The following is a 7,608-nucleotide window of genomic DNA, read 5'->3' as shown; positions in this document are numbered from 1 at the left end:
TTCCTCCTGCCGCCGCTGCACCCTCCCCAGGACCCAGGGGCCCTCCGTCCACCCACTCAGGGAAGCCCAGGGCAGCCAGGCTGCAAGTCGCAGAGGAAGCCGGGGGGAGGCAGAGTCTCAGGCAGACACGGCAGCTACTTCGGCAGCCACGAAGCCAAGGTCTCAAAACGACAGGTGGGCCCACGTTGGCAGGTGTGGAGGTGACTTCCCCGAGGACCCCGGCCGGGCCTGCAGGGGCAGGCTCACGATAGCACTGTTCCCTCAGCCCCCTTCCCAGCCACCGCCCCCCTCCGGCAATGACCAGCCCTCTTGTCCCCAAACAGGTTGCCATGAAATTAACAGAAATTCACCAGCTTAAGTTGCCATCAAATTAATGGAAACTCACCAGCTTATTGGGCTCACCAGCCGGGGCTGGCAGGGCGATGGGCTGGGCCTGCACCCGGGCCACAGCCAGCCCCCCAGGGCTCTATCCTCAGGCCCAAGCCTGGGTGCCGACCCCCTGTCTGCCTCCAGCCAGAGCGGACCTGGCAGCCAGGTCTCCCCCATGCGGAGGCAGCTCACAGCCGGGGCCTGGGCTGCGTCCCGGGTCCCCGTGAGGGAGACTCCAGTGGAAACCGGGAAGGGTTAGAGCCGAGTGGCACTCCTTGCCCCCAGGTGGCGGCGGGGGTTGGGACACGTGCAAGGCGTGCAAGGAGAGGTTTTCTGGCTGCCTGCCGCACCCCCACCCCGGCCCCTGGGGATTTACGCCTGAACCTTTAATATCTTCCCGCATTGATTCAAGCCCTGCTTTCTCTCCCCTGCCTCCACACTGGGCAGGTGGGAGCGTCCCGCAGTGTCCCCCTCAAGGGACAGACCGCTAACTCTGGACAGGGAACGTGGTGGCAGCAGGTCGAAATCCCCAACAGAAGGAAAAGCCACCACATTGCCTGTCTTTCCCTCGGGAATTACCCCATCAGGCACGCGGGTCAGGTTTTCCCTGCCTTAGAGAAGTCATGTTGATCGCCGGCTAGAAGAGCCCACCGTGGCTCAGGAGCCTCCCAGCGACAGAGAGAGAGACAGAGAGACAGAGAGACAGTCAGAGACACAGAGAGAGACAGAAACACAAAGAAACAGCGAGACAGAAACAGACACAGAGAGACAGAGATAAACACACAAAGACACAGAAACAGACACACAGACAGCAGAGGGACAGACACACAGAGAGATAAAGAGAGATAGAGACACAGAGACTGAGACACAGACAGAGAGACACACAGAGAGACAGGAAGCACAAGGAATAGGAGGCGGGAGGGTGCAGGCCCCGAACCCTCCACAAATGTCCACTCGGGGCCCCAAGAGGCCAGAGTGTCCTCGTCAGGAGGGCAGGGCCGAGGATGGGAGTGGGGGACCCTTCCCCAAGCCAGGCAGGAGGGTCAGAACTCACAACCGGAGGGGAGAAGGGTTGCAGAGAGCTGGGGAGCCCCTCTGCCCACCCCCAGCGTCGCCCTGCTCTCACCCCCACAAAGAGGGGTTTCTGTCCCCAAACCGGCAAAGCGTTGAAGTTAAAACGAGTCAACGAGCTCAGTGACCAGGCAGGCCAGGGGCTCCAGGGCCAGAGAGGGGTTACCTGGGCAGGTGCAAGGTTCCCGCCTGGGTCGTGCTCTGGGCAGGGGCACCGGTGGCAGTCGCACCTTGAGGGGTCCCCTCCCTCCTTTTAAAAGAACCCAGTACCTTCGGAGGTGAAGCCCTGGCTCGCCTGAGTATCAGGAGCCAAACTCCCGGCCCCCCTGTCCCCCCTGGCCAATCCCTGCTTGTCTTAGAGGGACCAGGGGCCAGCTTCTGCCCCCACCCTGTCCCTGTCACCGAGCTGTTCTTTCTGGGGGGTGGGGGGGCTGAGCAGCGGGGATGAGTCTCAGACTCCCACTCTGACATGCTGGAAACTGAAAGGGAGCATTTCTAGGGCAGCCAGACAGAAACTACTAGAAAGCCCCCCTCGCCAACTCACTTGAGTTGACGGAGAAGTTTCTTCCAGAGCTTCAGGCGTGGACTCTGTTCTGAGGGGGAAGTGAAGGGGCCAAGAATCCCTGGACTAAGACCCCAGACCCTCCTCGGAGCCCCCCTTTCCCTTCCTCCCTTGAGGACTCCCCGCCCGTTGTGATTACAACAGCGGGGACGTTTAGGGTGATAATTAGCAAGCATGTGCAGGAGACAGGGTCTGGAGCTGGATGGCCTTGAATGCCACTACACAGAGTCAGGACTCCGACACTGGGACCAGGTGACACATCAGAAAGTTCATCCAGGGGCGCCTGGGTGGCTCAGTCGGTTGGGCGTCCGACTTCAGCTCAGGTCACGATCTCACGTACCGTGAGTTCGAGCCCTGCGTCGGGCTCTGGGCTGATGGCTCAGAGCCTGGAGCCTGCCTTCAGTTCTGTGTCTCCTTCTCTTTCTGCCCCTCCCCCGTTCATGCTCTCTCTCTGTCTCAAAAATAAATAAACGTTAAAAAAAAAACCATTAAAAAACAAAGCAAAACAAAACAAAACAAGAAAGTTCATCCAGCCCCTGGGCTTCCAGAAAGCGCTCCAAATGGAAAGCTCATGAATGTCCCCTCTTTCCACGGAGCAGGTGAACTTGCTCTGCTTAATGAAAAGTGCCGTGAGGGGCAGTGGTTCTATAAACACAGCAACTGATGCCCCTTTCATGCCTCAAGCCTTGGGGACTGTGGCGGGGGAGGTGGCCTCCCGTGTGCCACTCCCCCAAACACTTCCTTGAATGCTGTAAGAAACACTCTTGCTTGCTTGCTTTTACTTTGGGGGGAGGTAGATTAAGAACCAGGAAGGAAGAATGAGAACATTCCTCTTAGGTAAACAAAGTTTGCAGTGGGTTAACAACGCAAGAAACACCACTTCCAACAACAGCATGAGAAAGCGTTGCGAATTTTTCACCCAGAGAAACACGAGCAATAAACACATACGGTCTGTCAGAGGGCTGAGAGAAACAGAGGCAAGAATGAATACACACGGAGAGGCCAACAGCTGCCCGCACATAGTGGGTCCTCAAACAACACTGGATGCTCACACGGCCTTCATTCACCGCGAGAGGTCGGTGGGGGGCACTTGGGGGCACTTTGCACATATTCCTGAGTTAGGTGATGTCGTAACGGTGGCCCACGTGATGTTCAGGTGGTCAAATCTTAACTCCAAAGATCATCTTCCAGCCGCTGACCCCAGAACCAGGGGACCACCGCCTTCTTTTAAAGCACAAAGACACCACAAAGACCATTCAATCGAAACGCTTTGTTTTGTAAAATGGGGCCTCCGCCGCGGGAGATAGTAAGGTGAATCCTCAAAAAATTAAACACGGAATTACCATTACCAGCAACTCCACTTCTGGGGATACACTCAAAAGAATTAAAAGCGGGGCCTTGAACAGATGTTTGCACACCCACGTTCACAGCAGCGTCATTCGCAACAGCTAAACAGTAGAAGCCACCCAAGCGTCCGTGGACAAGGAGTGGATAAGCAAGCCACGGAGGATCCATGCAGCAGAACAGTATTCCGCCCGAAAAAGGAAGGACATTCTGGGGCGCCTGGGTGGCTCAGTCGGTTAAATGTCCGGCTTCGGCTCAGCTCGTGATCTCGCGGTTCGTGCGTTCGAGCCCCGCGTTGGGCTCTGTGCTGATGCCTCGGAGCCTGGAGCCTGCTTCCGATTCTGTGTCTCCCTCTCTCTCTGCCCCTCCCCCATTCATGCTCTGTCTCTCTCTGTCTCAAAAATAAATAAAAACATTAAAAAAAAAAAAAAAAAGGTCTTTAATAAAAATAAAAAGGAAGGACCCTATGACATGTGCTACGACATGGGTGAACCTTGAGGGCATGAAGTAAACCAGTCCCAAAAAGACAAGTGGTATACGATTCCACTTACAGGAGCTACCCAGAGTGGTCAAATTCCCAGACACAAAGCAGAATGCCAGGGGCCGCGGAAGGGGGAAGGGGAGTGAACGTTTCATGGGGGCAGAGTTTCAGTTTGGGAAGACGAGAAAGTTCCGGAGGTGGATGGCGGTGACCACAACCCAGCAATGTACGTGTGCTGAATGCCTCTGAACTGTACCCTTGAAAGTGGTAAAAACGATAAATTCTGTCCTGTGTCATGTGTATTTTACCATAATAGAAAATGCTTCGTTTTCTACGCCAATCAGGAAGAAAAACCTGAAGCCTAGAAAAATTAAGTGAGGGAAGAGGGGTCCCCGCTCCCCCGAGCTACCAGAACCAGTGATGAACGAGGCAGACGCCCTTGGCCAGCCATCCCTGTCCCCCCCACCCCGCCTCTCCCAGCCGACCGTGGCCAAGGTTGTCCACACACGGATCTGTCTTCCCAGGAGCCACGCGGGCGGGGGGATCAGCCCAAGCAGCGATAGAATGTCACCGCTGATTTGGCTAACGGGCTCCCTAGACCTCTTTGCCAACTTCCCTTCCTCTCGGCTAGAAGACCAGAAAGGGCTTGACTATGGGCAGGCCGCTTCCGGGCCCTGCGCACGCGGGGTGCTCACATGGGAGCCGGTGCTTCGCAAACCTGCCAGGGCGGCAGAACTGGCAGGAGATAAAAGTGGGCTTGAGAAAGGAGACAGCTTACGAAAGACCGAGCCCACAATGGCTAAGGGGCTGGGACAGGTTGCTGTCCAGGAAATGACTCGTGTCTCCCCTGGTCCCTCGGGGCCGCTCCGGGAACAGACACTGCAAGAGGAGACCAAGCTTCTCGAGCTTCTCACGGGAAGGCGGCTTCCGGCAGCTTCCCCCACGGGCTGGGAACCTGCGAGACACCTGAGGTGGCTGGCGGGACCCAGGAGGGCAGCTTGGTCCTCACTCCCTGCCGAAGAATACTGAAACCGAGCTGGAAGCCACAGGGCCCAGGGCGCCCCGGGGGCTCGCTGCCCTCTCCTGCCACCACCCACACTTCCCGTGGCCTCCCGTGGCCTCTGTCACCCTCCACACGCTCAGGCTGCAGAATCTAACAAGCTGAGGTCAGGCCCCAGCCACTTTAGGGAAAGTGCTCTTGTACGGCCAAGACCTCCTAATGAATAAACTGAATGGCCTAAAACAGCATCTCCTCAATCTCTCGATCATGTGTGAGAATACTGACCGCGTCCTTGACCTTGAAGCGTCAGTTTCCCACTGGATGAGGCTCCCACCCCGGCTCCTTTGCCAATTCTGCCTCCTGCCCCCTAAACACAGAGGTTTTTGGCAAGACTCTCCCTCTGCTCTCCAGGTTCCAGGGAGCATCTCCCCTTGACCTTGACCCAGCCGGCACACACGGCATCTCTAATGGCAACCCCGCCCCCCACTCACACACAGCTGCCCCAACTCAAACGCGGGCTCCTCCCAGCCTCCACGCCTCTGCCAATTCCTGTCCTCGCTCTCACGATGAAGTCACCGTCACCTGCAAGGCTCCCCCCGGCGTCCCCAGACTGGCCTCCCTGCCCACAGCGTCTCTCTGACCCAGCCCACACAACCGACCGTCCTCAGACACTCTCGTTTAGACAGCTTTTGTTCCTTCTGAAAACCTGCAATCCACAAATGTATAAAAGGGACGCGTATTTTCGACACGTGAAGCAAACAGCTGCCAACAGCGTCGCGTCCGTTTCTGCGCTTCCTGGACGGTGGTCAGAAGGCCGGATGACTCGAACGGGCGACTCGGGGGAGAAGTAAATGCAAGTGGGGAACACACTCGTATGGAAAGAGGCCCCAGCTCCCTGGTAGACGGAGAAACACGGAATCGAGGTGACAATGCGCTCTCGTTTCGCACCCCCCGGGGTCTCCACGTAGTCAATGCAGAGACAGCACCAACCGCTGGTGGGGGGGGGGGGGGCACGAAGGGGCACCCGCACGGCTGGTGAGGGCTGAAACGGTGCCGCTTTCGAGAAACCAAATCGAAAGAGAAATCATCCCAGCGAGTGCACTCCTGGGGGCCCGGGCCCGCGAGAACGAAAGCGCCCTCGCCAAGGACGTCCGTAGGGGGTGTTTATCACAGAGCCGCTGCCAAAGCCCCTGCTCCCGATCCCGCGGTTTGTGAGTTCGAGCCCCGTGTCAGGCTCGCGGCTGTCAGCACAGAGCCCGCTTTGGATCCTCTGTCCCTCTCTCTCTCTGCCCCTCTCCCGCTTGTGCTCTCCAATAAATAAATAAACAAACAAACAAATATGAAAATAAAAAAGCTACTAGAAAATAACAGACGTTGGAAAGGATGTGGAGAAATGGGAACCCCTGCACGCTCCTGCTGGGAATATGTAAAATGGTGCAGCCACCGTGCAAAACCGCATGGCGGTTCCTCAAAAAAAAAAAACACCTAAAAATCGATTTGCCGAACGAGCCAAGAGTTCCACTCCTGGTTATGTGCCCCGAAGAACTGACGGCAGGGGCTCAAACGGGTCAACAGCAGCATCACTCACGATAGCCAAAAAGTGGAAGCAACTTGAATGTCCGTTGATAGATTGACGGATACGCAAACTGTGGCCCATCCATGCCACGGAATACTATTCGGCCTTGAAAAGGAAGGAGATCCTGTCACTTGCTGTGACACGGACGGAGCTGGAGGACATGAGGCTAAGTGAAATCAACCAGTCATAAAAAGACAAGCACTGGATGATTCCACTTACCTGAGGTTTCTAGAGGAGTCAAATTCTTAGGGACAAAAAGTACAATGGCAGCTGGGGGGGGTGGTGAGAGGGGGCGGGAGTAAACGAGGACACTTGCCACCATGAAATGGAATGGAATGAAATGTCAAAAATAAAATAAAATTATTTTTTTTTTAAAAAAAGCTGTTCCGTACAAAAAAATACAAAAGGAAAGGTGTTGACAGGCATGACGGAGCCCCTAAGGAGGCTGCTGTTATCAGGGGTTAGGGCAGTGGGCTATCACCCACCCCACACCCAGAGGACAAACGTTCAACGTAAGCACAAGGGACTCCAGAAGAGTCTAGATCTGGCAGTACACCCTAGAAGGCAGCAGAGGCCTGTGGGTGGATGCCACCACCCCGAGGTGACCTCACAGGGACACTCTTCTCCCACCCTCCCCCTGATCTCCCCACTGGCTGATCCCAGCTGGAAGCCAGAGGGAATGGGAGCCCCCCCCAACACTACCCACCCAGGAGGTGCCCCCAGGACAGGGGGCACAGCAGGGAGTGACCTGGAGGGGCAAGGAAGCCCCAACATAAACTCCAAGACTGTTTCTTTAAAGCAAGGTACAGGATATGATATAATGATTGATATGATATATGATATGAATGATATGATATGATATGATATGATATGATATGATATGATATGATACGATATGATATGATAGAATAGAATATGTCTCACCATTTCCATGAGAAAGAGTATATCATCTGCATGGTTATGCAGGCACACCATATCTGGATGGACCCCCCTCCCCAAGAAAAAAGACTATATTTGACACGCTATGGAGGGGACTGGGGGAGTGTGGGGAACAGGAGTTGGCGGGAGGAGACTTTTCACTATCTTCCGTATTACACCTTCTGAATTTTGAACCATACAAATGGTTCAAAACGTTAAAAGTTTCGTTTGGGGCCACCTGGGTGGCTCAGTCTGTTGAAATGCCTGACTCTTCGTTTCGACTCAGG

Source organism: Panthera tigris, chromosome C1 (genome assembly GCF_018350195.1).
Source record: "Panthera tigris isolate Pti1 chromosome C1, P.tigris_Pti1_mat1.1, whole genome shotgun sequence".
In the NCBI taxonomy this organism is placed as follows: Eukaryota; Metazoa; Chordata; class Mammalia; order Carnivora; family Felidae; genus Panthera; species Panthera tigris.
The sequence above is the reverse complement of the archived record's forward strand: the minus strand, read 5'-3'. Positions refer to the sequence as shown.